This window comes from Amblyomma maculatum, chromosome 11 (genome assembly GCF_055883805.1).
Source record: "Amblyomma maculatum isolate TAMU_Amacu chromosome 11, ASM5588380v1, whole genome shotgun sequence".
Classification (NCBI taxonomy): Eukaryota; Metazoa; Arthropoda; class Arachnida; order Ixodida; family Ixodidae; genus Amblyomma; species Amblyomma maculatum.
The window spans coordinates 93081399-93101873 of NC_139354.1; the positions used below are offsets into that span (position 1 = coordinate 93081399).

Consider the following 20475-nt stretch of genomic DNA (forward strand, 5'->3'; position numbering starts at 1 on the left):
TGCAGTTTTTACCATGGGCGATTGCTGTGCCGGAGTGAGGCAAAACTTTATTGCATAAATTGTTTGAGACAGAAGAGCCGCAGTGGAAGGTTACAGAGAAATTTCGACCACCTGGGGATCTCTTACGTGCGCTGACATTGCCAAGCTGTCACTCCCGCCTCCCTCTCTTACCTTACGGCTCGGGTCATGTGTCCACAGAAGCAGGTGTGACAGATACTGCGCCTTCCCTTTCCTGCGAACCAATCACTAATATTTACAAATGCTTTGATTTTTTTTGGTGGTGCCCTTAGTCCAGGGCCTCACTGCCCTTAGCCGTCTTGCGAGCACTGATGGTCTATTTGAGGGGGTCATCTGGGATCGAGCAGGACAGCGCAGCTTCCGGAAATTGAGGACGCAAACCTTGCTTATAGAGCTCTCCCAAGGATTACACCTTAGGAAGCAAGTTAACTCCTAGACAAAATTCTGAAGGCCAGAAAGAATTATTTATGATAGTTGGAGACTTCAGTGTCCATCACACTGATTGGGGTTACAAGAAAACCAACTGTAAAGACATAGCAATACTAGGGAAGATTCAGGAGCTGGGCCTCACGTAATGAATGATACTACAATGCCTACGAGAACCGGCAACAGTATATCGTGGTACACTAATCCTGATCTGTCATTACCACTAAACGTAATCAATCCCTAATGGTTCAACACCGGGGAAGACCTTAACCGCGACCAATATATTCTCAGCCTTAAAATACAAACCAACTCTAGTAATAAAAGGGCGTGGAACTCCCTAAGTACACCGACTGAGATAAATTCTGAAAAGACAGGGAGAGTAATGCGCCATGCAATATCTAGTACTTGGAGAAGTGTGTTCAGGATATATGCGTAGACTCCCTTAAGCACACCAGTAGCATAGAAATGGACAAGAGCGAAGCATCATAAACTCCAATGTATGTGGGAAGTGAGACACGCCTTTATTTATTTATTTATCCCATACTGCGGACCAAACATGGTCCAAGCAGGAGAGGCACGGTATAAAAGAAAGTACAAAAAAACTGACCCTGGACAGCATTGGTATTGACAGAACACGCACAAAAAAGGAAAAAAAACGAACAATGAATACTTATACAAAACTAAATGGGGTGAAATCATGCATATAAAGACTACCCTAGTTGAAAGAAACGCTGCACAAAGTCAACAACACATCAAATTACAGACAGTGTCAATTAATGATGCCTTCATGAAGAAATGGAAAAAGCAGAGAAATAATCGGATGCTCAAGCTGCACGTTATGCTTCTTGAGAAGGAAATTGAAGATTACGTCATTAACCTTACACGCCAGAACTGGCATCATGTATGCTAATCTTGTATCGTGTATCTTAATGTATCTTAATAAGCAGCATGGTAACAAAAACCCGTGCAACCTTCTCCACCACCTCTTTGACCCAGCACAGGCCACGACAGTCAACAGAAACGATAAAGAAAAGATCATGTCTTCATATACCGGAAGCGGGGTACAATTGATATCATCTCTACAAGATAAATCTTTAAACTCCCGCAAAGTTGGATATTTGTACCCGAACTGCACGGGACGCGACAGCCCAGCTCTTGATGAGCCTTTCTAGGACGCGGAGATCTTGAACCCCCTGCCTCAACTAAAGACAAAATCTGCTCCTGGAGCAGATAACGTCTATAGTAGGATGCTGCGGAACCTAGACTTAAATTCGGTCACAGCGCTCACGTATTACAAGAATGAGTGCTGAGGCAGTGGTAGCATATGTCAATCCAGGAAGCTCGCCAGATGATTTTATTCCAAACGTAGCATGAATACAAACATCGACAACATCAGGTCATTCTCGCTTACCTGCTGATTGGTAAGCTAATCGAACATGTTGGGCTTAATAGACTGCAATTTTTTGTCGACGATTGCTCGCTTCTATCACACACCATGGTGAGGTTCTGAAGGGGACTTTCTACACAGGATTCCATGCGTAAAATGCCACATGACATTATTCACAGATCTAACAAGGTAAATACGCAGGCCATCCTAGCTATCGACCTAAAGAAAGCATTTGACAATGTCTCTCATTACTATACAAGAGCACTTGAACGACACTAAGCCTCGGTGAAAGGTTATAACAATATCGAGGCCTTTCTCAGTGAGGGCTCTGTGAAAACTACGCGTGAGCAATTAGAAATCCGACTCGACAAAATCTGGGAAACAGAGAGCCCCTCATGGGCCTGAACTCTCTCCGTTTCTCTTTAATATTGCGTTAATCAGATCCCGGAGAGATCCGTCAAAATACCAGGAATACAGCACAGCCAATATTGCGGTGTGGGCAATAAGTCGCTCTCATGGGGAATCGAGGCCGCTCTTTAAGCGCCTGCAGACGTCATCGAGGAAGAAGATGCCTTTATAATATAATATAAGCTTCTATTTATAAGGGGAGCATTCGAGACCAGGAGAGCAGGTCTAGAATGCTCCCCTTAAATATCGAAGCTTATAATATTTCATAAAGGCAAGTTAAATGCGACCTCAACGACAGTCATTACATAGGGCGTGGAAGTACAAGCGGTCCAAGAGATGAAGGTCCTGAGGCTCAGGCTGTAAACATTGGAAATGCGCCAAAAACGAACTGAAATTAGCGGTTCAGTGAACAGCCAGAATAATACAAAGAATTACTCATAGAAAAAGAGGCACGAAAGAACATGTCCTCTTCAAATTCATAAATGCCTTCATCCTAATCAGACTTACATACTCTCTCCCGTACGTAAAACTACGAGGAAACGAAGTGGAGACAGGCGATGCCATGATTAGAATGGCTTACAAAACAGACGTGGGCCTGTTCGCTCGAAATCCAATGGGCTCCTCAAACTCAGGGTCCACAATACCGGAAACCGACTCAAAGAAACACAACGAAGTGCCCAAATAAGCACGCCTGCACGTAGTACAATACCTGAGAGATTATTCAGGGCGAACCCCTACATAACCTCACTCAATCTCTTCTACATGATGTCCTAAAGAGGATCATCATCAAACTTCTTCCTGGGAATATGAACCCCAACGCACATCAAGGCCGAGGAGATGTACGAGCTAAGAGCCAGCACCAGCCCCGAGTCGGCTACAAGATATGATCTTCGCCGATGCCGCAGAAGAAGCAGAAGACCCTAATATTCGATATGTGAAATCATACATACTCCAGCGAGAATTCTTATGGCGGAGACGATTTCCACATCCAGACCACTAGTGGTGGAGGAGGCCGCCATCGCCATGTCCCTCGCCTTTACAATGAAAAGAGCATATGCAAGGTGTTTATTGGAGCACCAAGACCGTAGGCAACGTTCGCAAACCAAATCGACGGGGGTAGCGTTCGAACCAACAGTGCAGTGCCAACAAGGCTCCGGCTCCACTTCGTTAAAGTGCTCTAGAGTATTCTTCGTCTACCTCTTCGGGTTGGCGCGCGAGCTGATGGCGATGGGGATTACTACAATACCCCGAGCGGAAAAGGAGCCATCCTGGCGACTCATGGTGAGGAAAGGGTAGGGGGATCATATTACGGCTTGAGGCGGTCGACATGCACAGTTTCTCGGCCGCGGCGGCGATGATCTGGCTCTACTACGTAACTGACGGGAGAAAATTGTTCGAGAATGCGGTAAGGTCCGTGATAGCGCGATAGGAGTTTGGATGAGAGGCCGGGTGCAGAGGGCACCTGAGGGATGTGAAGGCGCTGAATTTGTAGGGTCCCGATTATGCTTTTGTTGAGCCTGGTTCTCCGTTGTGAAGGAGCGCGCCAATTGGTCGGCATTATTCGGCAAATGTGCGCGCTTCAGACAGTAGAGTGGTCTCTGAAGCGTTGGGGTGGTAGGGCAGGATAGTATCCATGGTGGACGCGGGTTCACGACCATATAAAAGAAAGCAGGGGGAGACCCCAATCGTATTCTGCGTAGCCGTATTATAGGCGTACGTTACGAAAGGCAGCACTTGGTCCGAATTAGAGTGAGCGCTATCAACGTAGATGGCTAGCATGCCACTAAGAGTGCGATTAAATCGCTCAGTCATGCAGTTCGTTTGGGGGTGATACGCTGTGGTGCTCCGGTGAATGATCTGGCACTGTTTTAGGAGGGCTTCGAAAGTGTCGGAAAGAAACCCACGTCCGCGGTCACTGATTAATTCTTTCGGTGCGCCGTGACGAAGAACGAGGTGATGCAGAATGAACGAAGCAACATCCCGTGCGGTGGCAGACTGCAAGGCCGATGTTTCCACGTCACGGGTTAGGTGGTCAACGGCTACGATGACCCAGTGGTTGTTAGCCGAAGTAGTCGGAAGCGGGCCATACATATCGATACCGACACGGTGAAAAGGGCGGCGGCGGCAAAGCAATGGCTTCAACGGAGCGGCTGGCTGAGGGGGTGAATTCTTGCGACGTTGGCTGGCGGTACAGGATCGGCTGTATTGACGAATGAAGCGGTACATGACGCGCCAGTAATATCTCATACGCAGTCGTGAATAGGGTTTTATGACACCTGCATGGCCGCATTGGTGATCGGCGTGGAAAGAGGCGCAGAGTTCAGCACGGAGATGTCGCGGAATCACGAGAAGCCACTTTCGCCCTGTACGATGGTAATTGCGGCGGTATAAAAGTCCATCACGAGTGGCGAAGTAGTGGGCTTGACGACGAAGTGGCGGGCGTAGACAGGAATGTTAAGAGGAAGGATATCTATGGATCCTTCTGCTGCTCAGATTTCATGTTGGTAATGTTGAGCGGCGACATATCGTAGGCACAAACGAAGCCAGCCGTCGAGTCGTTAGGAAGCGATGAAGGGGAAGGGCATCAGCGTCGGTGTGCGTGCGTCCAGATCGATAGATGAAGTGGATATCGTACTCCTGAAGACGTAACGCCCACCGGGCGAGGCGGCCCGAAGGGTCTTTGAGGGAGGATAGCCAACACAGCGCGTGGTGGTCGGTAACAATGTAGAATGGGCGACCGTTATTATAAGGCCGAAACTTGGTAATGGCCCATAGGATGGCCAGATACTCCTTTTCGGCCACAGAATAGTTTGATTCTGCTTTCGTGAAGGTACGACTAGCGTATGTGACGACTTACTCGGAATATCCAGGTTTCCGTCAAGCAAGAACAGCGCCCAGACCTACGCCACTTGCATCAGTGTGTATTTCGGTCGAGCTGGCTGGGTCAAAATGGCGGAGTATAGGGGAGAGACCAGTAACGGCATAGTGTACTGAACGCAGCATCACAGGCTGGTGACCAAGAAGAGAGGTTCGGGCCTTCGGCAAGAAGTTGCGTTAAAGGGGCGATGATACTGGCGAAGTTGCGGATAAAACGGCGGAGATAATACGAACATAGACCGACAAAACTGCGAAGGTCTTTCAAGGATGTGGGCTTGGGGAAGTCTGCGACGGCACGAAGTTTGTTAGGATGCGATAGAACGCCATCCTTGGACATGACATGACGAATTATTGTGAGCTTGGTAGCGGCAAAGTTACATTTCTTCAAGTTGAGCTGTAGGCCAGCTTTAGTAAGGCACGCAAGGACCCGCTGACGGCGCAGAAGGTGGAAAGGGAAATCTTTCGAGAAAACGACAATGGCATCTAGATAACAAAGACACGTTTCCCATTTGAGCCCACTGAGAATGTTATCCATCATTCTGTCGAAGGTGGCGGCGGCGTTGCACAGTAAGAACGGCATCACATTGAATTCATACAAGCCATCGGGAGTGATGAAGGCTGTTTTCGGGCGGTCAGCGGAAGCCATCGGTACTTGCGAATAGCCAGAGCGCAAATCTAGCGACGAAAAGAACTGCGCTCCTTGAAAACAATCTAGCGCGTCGTGAATTCGTGGTAGTGGGTAAATATCTTTGCGGGTTATCTTATTCAGACTCCGGTAGTCGACACAGAAGCGGATCGTACCATCTTTCCTCGTCACCAACACTACGGGGGAGGGCCAAGGGCTATGAGATGGTCGTATGATGCGCCGTTGAAGCATATCGGCGACATTGACGCAAGCGGCGCTCAGTGGGCGACACGCGATATGGTCGCTGCCGCAGGGGAGCATGAGGACCAGCGTTGATTGCATGAGAAACGGTCAAGGCGCGGCCCAGGGAAGGCTGGGACACGTCAAAAGATGCACTGAAGCTCTGAAGGAGGGCGACTATTTGGTCCCGTTGGGCGGATGGAAGGTCGGTCGCGATAGCTCGCTGAAGGGCGTCGACAGGAAGGTCATCACTTGTAGCAGCACAAGACGTCAGGGCAGCGACGTGAGGAAAACCTTCAGGTTCGGAGAACATGTAAGTGCGATCAGGGTCCGGCTCTTCAATGTATCCGAGGCACTCCCCGCGAAGAACAACCGTCGGGCAGGGAAAAGAGTTGGAAGCATAGACGACACAGCTCTCATCAGAAATCGTTAGAACGGCGAAATGAATAAGTAGGCGGTTATGGCGGGCGGAGGCGAGTTTGGCCGTAAAGAGAACAGGATTAGGGAGAGCAGATGTTGAAATAAGGGGAACGAGAACAGAAGAAAAGGGAGGAATGTCGGTGTCTGCAGCTACAAGAAGTTTAGCAGGGCGCACAGGCGGGTCACACAGGGAAACATTACACACAGGGGAAAGCTCAACTTCAGCATGGACACAATCAATCACATCACTGTGAGTCGACCGAAAGTCGTAGCCGAGGATGATGTCGTGGGAGCAGGCGTAAAGCACCACCATCTCGACAAGATATATAATGTCTTTTATGCAAACTCGTACCGTTCCGCTACCACAGCGGTGATGCGCTCTGAACTGGCCGTACGAAGCGCAAAGGCAGAAAGCGGCGTCGTGACCTTGCCAATTTTGCGGCGAAGGGCTTCACTAATTACGGAAACGGCAGCACCTGTATCCACCAGCGCAAGAACAGGAAAACCTTCTACGAACACTTCAATGACGTTGGCGGGAGAAGGCGGAGGACTTAACGAGTTCGTCAAACGCGCAGTTCTTGCCTACAGAACTGCTGTATTTAGTTTTCCCCTTGCGTAGAGCCCTGTCGCCGGAGCATCGGGCAAATGGAACGTCGGCGAGGCGAATGCGAACGGCGTGTCGAGTACTAAGCCCGAGGTGGAGACGATCCAGAAGGGACGTTGCTCAAGGGCGGCTCGGGAACGTAGTGGTACTGACGGACTGCGTTCTCAGGATGAAGCGGGCGCTGACGGCAAAGGCGAGCGACGTGACCCGGGAGCCCGCAAGCATAGCAAATTGGGCGATTGTCGGCGGTTCGCCATGGGTTCGTAATGCGGCTTCGCGGTCGAGAGATCGGAGACTGAGGGGCCATGAAACGAGGTGGAGCCCAAAATGTAGGGCCGTTCTGGTAAGGCGATGTAGGAAGCGGACCGCGCATTCCAGCGGTTACATGAGCGTATGTAAGTGATGGGAACACTATAAGGCAGCGCTTCGGCGACTTTCTCCTCGATAACTTGGCGGATAGCCGGCGAGATGAATGGCGCTTTGGTCGGCGCTAATTGCAAAGTGCAGACGGTCGGCTAAACTGGATGGAGGAGGGACAGCTGGCGTGCGACTTCTTCGAGGATGAAGTCTTGGATATTCTGCATAAATTGAGACTGTTCCGCAGAGGACGTAGCCAGTGCCAAGCCAGCAATTCCGGCAGGTGCGGCAGCCCGCCGCGTAGAAGCGCGTTGCTTTGTAGCTCGTCAAACCTCTGGCACGTGGTATAATGTCGGATACGGAATTAGCGTCCCTGGCCGGCATCATATAGTACGCATCATCAGTGAGACCTTTTAGAACATGTGTGACTCTTTCGGGCTCGGGCATGGACGGATTGACCCGCTTGAAGAGGTCAACCACGACCTCAATGTAGCTGGTAAACGTTTCCTCGGGAAGTTGAAGCCGAGCATGGAGGCGCTGCTCGGCGCGAAGTTTGCGTACGTCAGGACGGCCGAAGACATCCGCGAAGTTCTTCTTGAAGACAGACCATGTCGAAAGATCGGCTTCGTTGTTTCGATACCACAGATATACCACGTCCGTGAGGTATAAGAGGACGTTGCTCAGTTTTATGGAATCGTCCCAGCGGTTGTAAGTGCTGACGTGCTCGAAAAAGGCCAACCAGTCGTCAAAGTCATGGTTGTCGGTACCACTAAAGAAAGGTGGGTGACGGGGGTGTTCCGCCCCGGGACAGAAGATGGTGGCAGGAGTGGTAGGGATGGGCGCCAATGGTTGGCTGGGAGCGTCCTGCATGGTTGTGACCGAAGGCGGTAGCGTGCGGTTCCGAAGTGCCAGAGTGAAATTTGCGAGGAGGACTGGGGCGACGACCGAGACACCTCCACCAATTGTAAGGTGTTTATTGGAACAACAAGACCGTAGGCCACGTCCGCAAACCAAAGCGACGGGGGTAGCGTTTGAACCAACAGTGCAGTGCTGTCACGAAATCGGCGCACATTTTCATCAAGCCGGCACGGCACGAGGCCCGCGCGGCGTCGCGTGGAAAGCATGTAGAGAAAAGCCTCCTTCCCCGCGCGGGAGAGCGCGTAGCTTAGTACGCGTTGCCGTCACCCTATTTCCCATTGCCCGGGAAGGACGGTGGTTCATCGGACTGCAATCCGCCAGAAAATTCCAGAATCTTCTATGGGACCTAGCCAATGACGACGCGCGGCTCGACGGGAGGAAAAGGGAGCGCTATAACCAGCGAAGCTAAGTGTGTGTGCGCGCTAGTTTTGGTGCGTGCTAACAGACAGATTCGGCGCGCCCTATTTAAAGAGACCGCGCTGCTTGTGAGTCAGTCAGTCAGTCAGTCAGTTCGTCAGTGCTTTGCGACGTGCTCGCCTGTGCTTCGGCTGGACTCCCGGGGATCACCCGCTGCTGGCAAGCCCACAGACTTTAAGGGAGCGGCGCTCGTCTCGTATGGCGGCCACATCGTGACTCTTGAGGCGTCGGACTGCAACAGTGCCCGGTGAACAATTTGGTGTTTGTTTATGTAACTCTCTCGTGTGTGATCTGTTGTAAAGCCTGTGTTATTCAATCATTCTGTAGTTGCATGCTTAGCGTTTGTATTCTGTGAACCTCTCGTCTGTTGTATTTCAAGTGATCTTGTGTATTCCTTTGTATCGTCTCTTGCTGTTCATAAATTGTGTTTTGTTTGTTACTTCTGACTCCGATCCTTACTCTGGTTTGAACCGGCGACCGCTGGGCACCAAACGACCACCCCCTTCTGTCACTACAAGGTAGCTGAATTCCGGCTGAGCTTGCCACGCAAGTCGAGGGCATCTCCTTTGCGACCGGACCAGCTACCCCCACTCACTCTAAGGGTGTCTGGGAGTGTGCGCACCGTTAAGGGCGCATCGTTAATGATAACCCCTCATAATTATTAACGGGTGACAAGTGCCAACAAGGCTCCGGATCCACTTCGTCTACCTCTTCGGGTTGGCGCGCGAGCTGATGGCGATCGGGATTACTACACATAACAAGCAAGTTGACGATCAGTACCTTTGCTAGAGGTAGAGTCTCCATCTGCCTCAAAAATACTCACTGAAATTAGAGAATCTCTCTTGAGAGAGACCGAACTAATATGGACATCGATTGAGGGGAGGAATCCGGGAAATGATGCTGCCCACGAATGTGCTCGAGAATTAGCCGGCCGAGCGGTGGCGCTAAATCAGCAACCGGAACCCATCGGTGAGCCAGTCGTATCTTACCATGAACTCTCCACATGTTACAAATCAATAAAAACACTCCCATAGCTTTATAAAACATTGAACAGATAACAGCAAGTAATGTTGAGACCGCTACACACAGTGACCCTCCCAAACTCAAACTACATATCAAAACAAATATGAATCCCTGCTGCCGCATTTGCGTGGAGAAAGACAACTTCGAATATATGATCTGGGATTATATGATTATGGGCGTGCGAAGCGTAATACCTTCCCTCAAACCTCTTGCCTAATGTCTCTAAAGAAGCCTTGGATAAGGTAAGGTCCAGGAGGACCTAGAAATTCACTTCAAAGCAATTGAATGGGCTGGCGTCGCTAAAGGTCGTGACGGCCTGCGGCGTGCTAGCTGACGTCCCCTATTCCTCCAAACCTAATGTTAATAAAGTTTTTTCAGCCTCATCCTCTCTTTCGTGTTCCTTAGTCGCAAGAACAACAATTTCGGTGAAAAGTTAAAGATCTAAAGGTAGTCTAAATTACTCCGCAGCCCTTCACTACCCCGACTCCTGTTTCTCTCTTTCTACTTCTACTCTCGTTCTCCCTTCCCTAAAGGCAACGGTCAGGTGGTCACAGAAAAGTTTATAGGTAGAGACCATAGCTTCTGTATATCAATTTAATTTCAATTTAAATTATGAAAATTCACCTCCCCTGTCTAGCCGCAGTGGCGCAGGGGTTAAGATGTCCGACTCAATGCTGTGCCGTTGTACCCTGTTTCGAAACCGACTACAGGCTGCTGCGTCTCGATGAAGTCGGAACTGAGAGGCGTCCTTGTGCTGAGTTATGTCAGTTCAAGTTGAAGATCCCCAGGTTATCGAGTTACATACTTCAACCCACTCCACTACGGGACTTTCAATATTGGCGCTTTCACTCCCTCCTTCCTCCCTTCTCTCACTGCGCCGTTCGGGTGCCCGTGAGAAGCCTCATAGATCTACGTTTCTTTATTAAAAATCAACCTCAATTCTACCACAAAGACATGCAAAAATGACCCTGACCAGATTAGGTACAGATGCCTACCATTCCGCGGCGCCCACCGAAAAATATAAGGCGCCCTCGTTTCCCTAAATGAAAAAATAATCTTTATGGACGAAAACCAAAGAGGCATCGGCGGCTGGCTGATGTAAGGCAGGTTAAAGATCTCGAGGTTGTCGAAATAACTCCGCAGCCTTCCACTATGGCTTCTGTTTCTTTCCGCTTTCACTCCAACCTTCCTCCCTTCCCTTACTGCGCGTTTCAGGCGTAGAAACAAAAAAAGTACAGATACCGCGGCTTTACTTTTCTTTAAGCAATTTGTTCCAACTTTAAAAGAAAAAAATATGATAAAACTGCTACCGAAAGGCAGTGTTAGAGGCGCTACCGCTGTAACACCCAGCATTCGCCCTGACGCTAGGTTCAAGCACTATTTAAACCCCTACATTTTTAAGCGCAGGCCTCTGCCATTGCCGCAAACTCATAACTTTGCATCCTTAAGGAATTACAATTATCTCGGTCACATTTAATTGAAGAAAACGGTGGAACAAAACATACCTTGTCATGTAAATGACGATGTCGTCTCTCTTGAACACTCTGAATTTTTTATTAATAAATTTGTTAAAATCATTCAAAGTGTCGACCTTTATTGCGTCCGCATTGCGAAATTTGTGCATAAATGTTTCAGTGGTCCTCTGCAAAGAAAAAGTCACGTTCTGAAAATCCATAAAATATATAAGTATCTGAAGTCATACAGGCAACTAGCATGCATACAGGAGAACGACTGCAACCCATACATTGCAGGTTCTTTGCAATACGTGCACAGTGCCACGGAGTGAAATACTAAGTAGCAACAAACTTTGCAAGGAAGCACGATGTGGCAATTGAGTTTCGTGTAGATTGCTCAAAGCATATTACTGATCTTCGTGAACCGAACCTCCAATAAACCTGCCTAGTTTGCATTTTAATGTTTTATAGCAGAAATCATTTCTTATGATATATTTTATCACTCCAATTTACAAAGTAGTAACAGAAAGTACCTAAAATAGATGTCAAATAAAGAGCAGGAGCTAGTCCCATATTCTGAAAAAATTAATTTATTACATTATTTATTGCTACCATGAAGCTTTCGCATATTCTACGAAACAACAATATCAACATCATCTGTGTCGTTAAATATTCGACCCAACAATCTATATACGCTATCACACAAGCTCTTCTCCGCGTAGGAGGAAACGGACTAAACTTGAGATTTAAAAACACCGCCATTCTTGTTTTGGCATATTTTAGTACCATTTTACTACCTACCAACCTTTCGTTACTAAATCGGGATGTCATTTGGCCTTTGCTTACTTTCACATGCCAGGTTTGATCATCTGAGCCAGGCAACAGTAAAATTTAAAATATCAGAATATAATCTTGGAGAAATATTTTTTGTTGGGAAATTATTAAGCATCGCTATAACACGTTTTCTATGTGCCCTTTGGATTTGGTGTTTTATGCATTTACCCATTTCTTAAATAGATGTCTATTGTTTCACTTCTTTGCATGACACTCCTTTTCTTAAGTTTATTAAAATTTCAGATCGGGGTGGTTATGTCATTCTTCTTCTAAGGTAACAAATGAGCGCAAATACTAGATGATAGACGGAGATCCGACAGGCATATGAATGGTCTGCTGCTCATAAGTTACCTTAGAAAAATGAAGAATAGCACCTGTCCTTGTCTTTTCTCTGTGTATCGCGCTGTGTTGGCGCTTATCAGCTACGTTAGGAAGTCGGCTGGATTTATATGCATCACTCGTTTGGGATTATAATTATTTTTATATTATTTATATTGGCGGAGATTTGATTAAAATGGCATTTCATAGACGGGACGCCGTCATTACAAGACGAAAGTTGTCTGTGTAGAAGGGCTGTTAACGTGTTCGAAGCGCTGGTGACAGCGGACGTTTACGCAAGGCGATCGTGTAGCGGAGTGCAAGGTCGTGTTTGGAAAAGGCAGCTAGAGTACAAAGCGTGTGTTGGCGCTGGCAGCCTGCAGGAGTCCCATAAAGCTTGTGGGAATTCAACATTTCCCTCGCCCGCACGACGCAATGAACACCCTCTCTTTCTCTCGGGGAGCCCTCATTTTCCCCTTCTGGCCTCTTTCCTTTGGCGCTGAGTCCCAGAGAGCTGCACTCCTCTCATCTCAGCGGACAGCATCGAGAGAGACGACGCCGCGACGCCGTAGCGCGCGGATGCTGCTATGATGCCGAGGAAGAACATTGGGCGTTCCCAATAAACAACATGGCCCGCTGGCTATGTTTGCCTCGGTGTGACGTTCTTCACGGCCACCGCTGTGGTCAGAGCTAGCCGTGGGGCCTCGGTTCTCAGAGAGGAGCCGCAGCCCTGTGAGAATCCCCACAAATGGCGCCCAACGTGGGGCCCGAACCCACGACCCTGAGATTAGGAGTCTCATGCTCTACCGACTGAGCTAGCTGGGCCGGCTTTCCCGTTGCCCTCTCCGCTACAGCACCGGGGGAAGGAAGCCAGGAGGGGAAAGATGAGGGCCCCCCAGAGAGAAAGAGAGGGTGTTGGCTGCGTCATGAGGGCGAGATAAATGTTGAATTCCCACAAGCTTTGTGAGTGTTTCGGGGCCATCTCCTGGCCTTCAGAATTGGCCAAACAGAAAGAAGCCATTCTGGCAACTGAATTTGAGGAGACAACAATTGGGTTTTAACATGGTTTCAGGAGGCGAACATGAACAATTTCGCGGCCACGGTGACCGGGGTCCGAAAAAAACGAGACAGATTTAACAGAGTAGTTAAACGTATGCTCGAAATAGTGGTAAGGGTCGTGGACCTTTATCGGGAGAGGGTAATCCATTCGGAATGACAGCCAGAAAAAAAAAGGCGTTAGCAAAATAGCTGCCGGCTTGTGGTAGCTGATGTCAGCGTCGATCTTGGTTGGTGTACATGAATGAATGAGAAAACTCGCAACATTGCTCATAATAACGAGAAACGGCAGAAATGGACGTTTATGCTGAGTTTTCTTGGTGTTAGGAAAATATATTGTCTAGAATATAGCAGGTTCTCGACCACAAAAAAGGAGAGAAACTCGACGTTTCTTGAGAAGTCATATAGGCATATGAAGCATAAAGGAAGTACCTGATCCCGATTAGAGGCATCTCAGGAAATGTAAATGGCGAACATATCTGCAACAGTCCGATTAAATATTTCGGTGAGGCGTTTGTTCGAGGATTGCAAGCTGTAGTTGTGCGATGGAGTGTTTTGCACGAATCCCGTACCTGATGGATGATATTGGACAATACGGCAGAGCAACGGTCACTGAGAAGTTTTTCAGGAGTCTTCAAGCAGGGCGTATTAATAAATGATGAAGGAGTTGACGTCGCTAGCTCTAGCCGCTGGTAGCGCTGCGGTCTTCACCTAGCGAGTGAGGTAATCCATGGCGAGAGCAATCCACCGTCAATGTGTCCATAGCAGCCGATGTTCACGCGATCGAATGGGCGAGCTGCACAAGGCAATGGCTGTAACTGGCCAACAAAGAAACAAGAATTCAACTTACGCTGCTGGGAAGTCGTGCAGAAGCGAATATTGCGGCGGATGAAATTGTACAAGCACTGCCAGAAGTAACGCTGCCATAGAGGCTAGTATGTCGTCATCAAGTATACATATACACCGCCAGTCAGGATACAAATATCGGCGAATGCGCATAACATTGCAGCTGCGAAGCCCACAAGAGACCGGAATTGACACGTTTCCGGCCCAACTGGTAAAATATACTCAAATCGAAGTCTAGAAGTCAAACGGGGCGTACAGAATGGCATTTAAACCAGACAACAGAATGCGTGGTGATCAATGACGAACTTGAAGGGGCGGTTATATTAGTAAAGGCTGAATCTCATGTCGGCGCATACGATGACAAGACACTCCTTTTTTCGCTACAATGTAATTAGGTTCAGCATTCATTAAAACGCGGTTTGCGTAAGCAACAAGGTATTCGAAAAACCCGAGTGTGCCCTAAGCGAGGCCAGAACCGAAACCAATGTCGTTGGTCTCGATGTGTATTTCTGAAGAGGCGGAGGGGCAGTGCGTGACAGTGGCGGTTAGTGAAATCATCGTAGAAGTTCAGCTCCATTTTGACAAATCAGTCAGGTCAATTATTAGCTTTGTAAGTTACATGGAGATACGGAGAAATTGCGGATGAAACTGCGAAAATATGAGCACGCCCAAGAAACGTCTCAGCTGTGTACAAGTAATCGGTTTCTCGAAGCCGACCACACATGTATATTCTCAAACTCGGGCACGACGGTAGGACATCGTCTTTGGAATGACATGACCGAGTCTCATTGGCTTGTGCGCACCAAGGAGCAACGTTTTCAGGTTAGGAGGTTAGTGGCGGCTTGATATCCCAGTATATTGTAGAACCCCATGAGGTGCTCTGTAAATTCGGCCAGAGTGAACAACATCATCAATATAGCATGTGCATATGTTCTAACAAGCTGGATGGTTAGCAGTAGTGCGCCATGAATAATTTAAAGCTCACGCTGACTGAAGTCGAAGAGTTAAAAAACGGTGACGTCGTAGTCATAGCGTAGGCAAACAACTGCCGCACAACTTTTCGGGCTATAACTAGACATATATAACTGGCACTGGTAGAGGGGCATAAGGCACAGCCTTAGAAGGACAATAACTCAGAGGCAGAGCAGCAAAGTTTTGCTGAACCTGGAGAGTATCGAAATAGGGGCCACTGGCACTGGCTGCAGAAAACCATTAACTGCACCCGCAACATTTGTGTAATGGTACCGGATCGCACATGTTAAGACCTGTTGTGACGAGGTGTCTTTGATGTGTGTACCAAGAGTTCACTAAAGGCCGCAAATGAACTCGTAGGCATGGGAGAACCGTAAGCACAAAGGCGTCGGTTGCGTAACACATTGAAAATCTCGTACAAATCAAATAACGACGTGGTGGCGGTAAGGCTCCTCGTCAACAACACATGAACCCGTCGTCATTGATTGGCTTCATGTTGACTTTTAACTTCTCCGCTTCGATCATAGGCGGGTCAAACAGCTTGCAAAAATCAGCCGAATTTTTCATGTTGAAAATGGAACATTTATCTACATGCTTAGCACGAGCGACATAGCTGGTGAGCTCGCAGCATCAACACGTCATGACGACCAAATACATCCGAAAATATTGCTTGTAATGCGCTCAAGTTTGAGGGCCAAGCTCGTAAGTCTAATACCCCACTTTATCTACTTCACGCAGTGAGAAAATTTACAAGGGTTGAACGCAGCTGCACGAAATATTGACCGAAAGCATTAGCTGCGGGTGGCCGAGCATTCTGTTTTTCTTCTTCCTCCGCCCAAATATAAAGCCCCGCTTTAACCAACCCATATGAACGTACCTTAGTGGCCTATAGGGTAACGTGAATACCAGGGTCCTAGCAGGCTGATTCTGACATACGTCCTATGTGAAACGAGAGACCCACGTTGGCAGCTCCTGCCAGCCCGTGTGTCACGTGGAGTGGGACGTCATATCGTCACGTTAGTAAGATGTAACTGCGGCTGGGTCGCGCGAAGGCTTGAAAGTGCAAGTAGTATTGCTTCCGAAATAATATTACAATATAGTACTTGAAACTTTGCCCCAGTTATTGTGACGGCTACCCGCCCGCACGAGGAACAGCAATCTTCAACATCCCTGTCATTTTTCCCCTCTTACAACGGCAGGGCCTCGCGGCCGAAAGGCGCAGGAGGAGGCGATGGTCCGCGACGGGCTGGCTACTACTTTTTATTTCCTTCCCATGTTTGGCCTCACAAAGAACGCGCAGCTGCGGACCTCAATGATGACTGCGTGTGAGTTATACCAGAACATCCGCCAGTTATAGAGGGGTTTACTGAAACGTTGGGAAGACTGGAGACGAAATATCTTGACGCAATGCAGTCGAGTGCAAGTGCGCGTGGTAGTTGGAATATGAAGAATCCCAGAAAGATTTTATGGCCGTCTCTTTTACATCTGATTGGTTGAGGCCGTGGCGATGACAATGATGTCACACAACCAAGAAGGACCAATCGAGAAGTACCAGCCACGGTAATTTCTTAAAGAAGTGCTGACTTCACAGTGATCACATGACAACTAAGGTTATACTACGCAAGCCCATTTGTAGAAATAAATATTATGTTTCCCTGGCTGAGCCGCATAGTTCAGGATTCAACTTCCGGCCCTATAATGGATGGTGAGTGACGCGCCCTAAAACACTACAATAAAACTCGCCCTTAACGTATTTGAGACCTTGATGCGGCAATATATTTCCTCACAGGGAACCTATTTGGTCTCTAAGCTATTATACCAGTGAGATGAGTCATTACAATTTGGTTTTGTTAGCAAACGTATGAATCCGCACCAAGCCACTTGAATCTATCCCGAATCACGAAGGATGCTTCATTTCATACCAATCTGCAGCTCGGTTCAGCGTTTCTAACTTGAATTCCTCTGTCTTGAATCATTAGTGTTTCGTCGGAAACTTGCCATGCTTTGTCTTTTCCGCAAATTGTACTTACCTTTCTAGTCAAGAGCGAAAACTTACTACATGCTCCTTCCCGCTCATCTCGCAGCTTTTTCAATTCCCTCAGCCTTCAACCTTTGCATGATTCTCCAGACGCGTTCAAATTGAACTTTCCTGCCATATGCATAAGAGAATGAAAGCCTTTCCGGAAACCTTCTTACAAAATCTAATGTTTTAACTAATACCTGAACATTTCCACCTGTAAAAGGCGCTTTTACTCGCGCTCCTCTACATTATTCTGATTCGCTTGAAGCGTTGCGTCGTGATAAGTTATTCTGTAGTTCTCAGACAGAGTGTAGGTCTTTTTGGCTAGTATCATTTCTTTTCTTTTTTACTGCTGTTTTGTGTCCTCATAACTTTGTTTGCATTGTCCAACTTAGGTTTCATGTTGTGCTCAAGTTGTTATTTTTATTCAATTTATGTGTTTTTATGTTCACTTCCTTAAGCATGATTATTTACTCACAGCTCTTCCTCTCCACTTTATGTAATATCATTGATGGGAGGATTAGGAAATCAATCAATGATGATGATGAGAAAAATACAAAGTGCTACTATCCTCCGGCAGGTTTGAAAGAGGTGAACGCTACTGTGGATGCAGAAAAAGGCTCACGAAGCGCAGAATGATATTTTCCTGCCTGCTCCACCGCATGTTCACTCAGCTATTCAGCATTATGAACTACTCTCACTGCGCCGCCGGGGTGGCGCAGTGGTTACGGCGCTCGACTACTGTTCCCAAGGACGCGGGATCGAATCCCGGCCTCGGCGGCCGCTTTTCGATGGAGGCGAAAAGCAAGACGCCCGTGTGCTGTGCGATGTCAGTGCACGTTAAAGAACCCCAGGTGGTCGAAATTTCCGGAGTCCTCCACTACGGCGTCTCTCATAGCCTGAGTCGCTTTGGGACGTTAAACACCACAAACCAACCAAACCAACCAACTCTCACCTCTAAATACATGTGTCGGCGTTCTGATGATTACGGCACACTGAATCCGCTGGCCAATTGTCATAGCCGGCACCTAACTTATTTGCCAACACCCCCATCGAAAACCACCGCCATGTAAACTCAGGCGGCTTAGACAACCTCCTGAATGATGCAAGGCTTGGCTACCCCTAAGGAAACCCCGCACATTTATTAATCAACTTCGTGAAGATGTTGCTGACTTGCTGACACTCTAAAAACGAGTAGGCAAGTGCAATTGTTATGATCCGAACATCTAGTTCGGTAAATCGTTCTTTCCTACTAGAAACGCCTTCCTGTGGTTTGAGAATAACGACAAACTAACCACCAGACGCAGTTTGTCACGAAATCACTAAGTACTTAGGCAAAGAGATAGCCGAGTCGACTCATGGGCAAAAGCTCAGGTCCAAGGTGAGACGTGCACGAAGCACATCAAGAAAGAACTTTGGCTTCGCCGGCTTATCAACAGCGGTATGTCTCAAGATTGCAAGTTGGGCGACCTCTTGAATGTAAAGACTGAAATATTTACGTCTTTTATCACAAATGATAACCTGCCCTTTAACCACACAAGAAGCAGCCTACTCCCAGCGCTCAATGTGCCTACAACGACTGGCACATTAGCCATTTTACTTACGATGGACCATATCCCAATATTAACCTGACAAATATTCCCACGAAGAACTTCCACCTGAGCCAATTAGACGTGAGCTCCCTTATATATTCGCTCTGGGCAGACTGTGTCCATTCCTATCACAACCGAGAGGCACCAGTCTGTTGAATTTGCGCTGTAGTGAACGCATTTTCATCTTTTCTCAGTGATATTGATATACGCGTTCTTCCGTGAAACACACATTCATCTTACAAGCTAGCAACTACACGGCAGCCGCATACTTCAAATTGTGAACCCCCTTTACCCGTACATAAAATACAGATACTCCCGCCTATGAGCGCAGCATCCCTCCGATACAATGTGGCCATGTGATGTTCCCCTCGTAGTCGTAACAGTCGCCAGATTATGCAACCGATAGAGATAGGTTGCTCGATGGTCAACTTCCCTGGTATACTGTTTCCTATCCTAATGCTGAAAAACAAAGGCACTGTGTGTGAAAAGTGTTAGAAAAATTCCTTTGGTAGACATTGGTGCCGCTGCGTCTGTGATCACACCTTTTTTTTAGGAATCGCCTTGGCCAGTGTTTTCTTTGGACCAAGCCACCAATTTTTGCAGCCTGAGGCGCCAAACTTAAATGCTTGTTGGCCTTTGCATGGTCTCTGTTGCATGTTATGACACAAGTTTCAGGCAGGAAGGTATCGCTTAGCCTTGCTCCACACACGTTGCCAGTTTAGGTAATGACGTTTTAGTCAAGTGAGGCGCAACGGTTCACATTGGAGCAGGTGAAACTAATAAGCGACAAAACATCTCGCCATTCTTAGCTGTCGATTTACACAAGTGCCAAGACGAGTTGCTTTCACTTATTGAAGCTGTGCCCTTGGCAGCGAAGACACCCACGTTATCCCCCCGCAGTCTTCCGGAAACTTACTAGACATCTGTCACATTGTAATTGTAACGGACGCTCTCATTTTGTCTGAAAAATGGCAATGATGTCACGTGCTATCGTGGGTGCTGAGGATTGTTGCATGCCAATGCCCTCACTACCGAACAACCTCTGGATTGTCCAGCCGGTCTAAACAGAAACTATTCAATTCTGCTGCCGACGTCACCACGGCCATGTCTAGTTCTCACCAGTTTCCAGACTGGTTAGTTATTTAGCAATGATTTAAATGGCCTGACTCTCTACCTATCAATGTATACTGTGGGAAGTATTAATGCTGCGCGCTCCCGTGTTTGATTTTGCCTGGACGGGATATTTTGCTTCTGTACCAGACTATTGCATGCAGCATCCAATGAACACAAAGGATGCCCGTTCTATTACCACAAATCGCATCGAACCTCTCAAGCCATCGTTCATGCTGCTGCAAAATGGAGTCATTCAAGAGTCTTCCACTCCGCGGGCCGCACACGTAACCCGAACTGAGAATGACACTTAATGTCGATTCGGCATCGATTATCACCACTTACATGCGGTCACAAAGGAGGTCTCCTTCATTCCTCACTTGCTTTTACGAATCTGTTGACTCTCTGCAGCCGGCGCCATACTTCTTTTCCGTGTGTCCCCAATCCGGGTGGTGGCAAATACTGCGCTTTTCCGACCGAAAGAAGACAACCTTCGTGGCCCCTGACATCTTACCATTCCTTTGGAGGACTTTCGTACCCGGTCAAGCCGCCG

General features: G+C 47.9%; 1 non-coding gene across 1 annotated transcript; it reads right to left on the bottom strand.

Annotated features, from left to right (window-relative positions):
• Positions 1 to 13078: 13078 nt before the first annotated feature.
• On the bottom strand, positions 13079 to 13151 carry TRNAR-CCU (transfer RNA arginine (anticodon CCU)). Its single transcript has one exon. It is a non-coding gene; the product is annotated as a tRNA-Arg (tRNA).
• Positions 13152 to 20475: the final 7324 nt, after the last annotated feature.